Source organism: Nannospalax galili, unplaced genomic scaffold (genome assembly GCF_000622305.1).
Source record: "Nannospalax galili isolate Female #2095 unplaced genomic scaffold, S.galili_v1.0 scaffold1353, whole genome shotgun sequence".
NCBI classification, from domain to species: domain Eukaryota; kingdom Metazoa; phylum Chordata; class Mammalia; order Rodentia; family Spalacidae; genus Nannospalax; species Nannospalax galili.
This window is the reverse complement of record NW_008333501.1, coordinates 1,131,212-1,132,053: the sequence shown is the minus strand read 5'-3', so window position 1 is coordinate 1,132,053 and position 842 is coordinate 1,131,212.

Genomic DNA, 842 nt, shown 5'->3' with positions numbered 1-842 from the left:
TGTGGGGTACCTAGAAAATGCACCTGATTAAAATTCTGCTATTGCTCCAATATTCCAGCAATTGTCCCATGGATCTGATCCTTTCCTTGAAAACTAAAATTTCTAGAACATGGTATTAGGGAGAGTGGGGGCTGCTGAAGCGTTGGTGTTAAGCAGGGTAAAGAAAGCCATGAGGATGACAGAGAAGGAAGCTCTAGGAGGACATCTACAGTGAGCAGTCTCCACTAGGTCATGGATCTCTTTCCACGTGATCCGGTGTGGCTTTGGGTGTCGTCTCCGCCTCTTTCTTTTCTTTGTCTCTGACAGGGTCATGCAGGCCATCTTTCTCATGGGCAGGGAGATGTCAGACATTTCTAGCTGGAACCCAGATAGGCTTTGGTTAATCCTGTGGGAAAACACAAGCAAATCCTCTCCCTGTGGTCAGCAATGGATCTGGTCCTTTCCAGAGTCCATCAAAGGGGTCTCTCCATCTAACCATGATGGGTGGTATGGGGTGTGTCTGGGCCCAGTGTCGGGTGATGGGGGGAGCATCAGACCCTCGATATACATTAAGTACATTAAGGGTAAACAAGGCTAATGTTAATTGAATATTGGGGGAATATGTTGTTTGAGCCTGTCTTTTTAATTGGTCCTTTAAGGTTTTGTGTGACCTTTCCACAATGGCTTGTCCCTGTGGGTTGTAAGGGGTGCCAGGGTGATGGGTGATTTTCACGCTTCACAAAAATTTTTAAATAATGAGCTGGTAAATGCTGGTCCATTGTCTGTCTTTAATTGCACAGGGAGGCCCATAATGGCAAATGATGAAAGCATATGATTTATTAGCTAGCTCGAACTTTCACCAG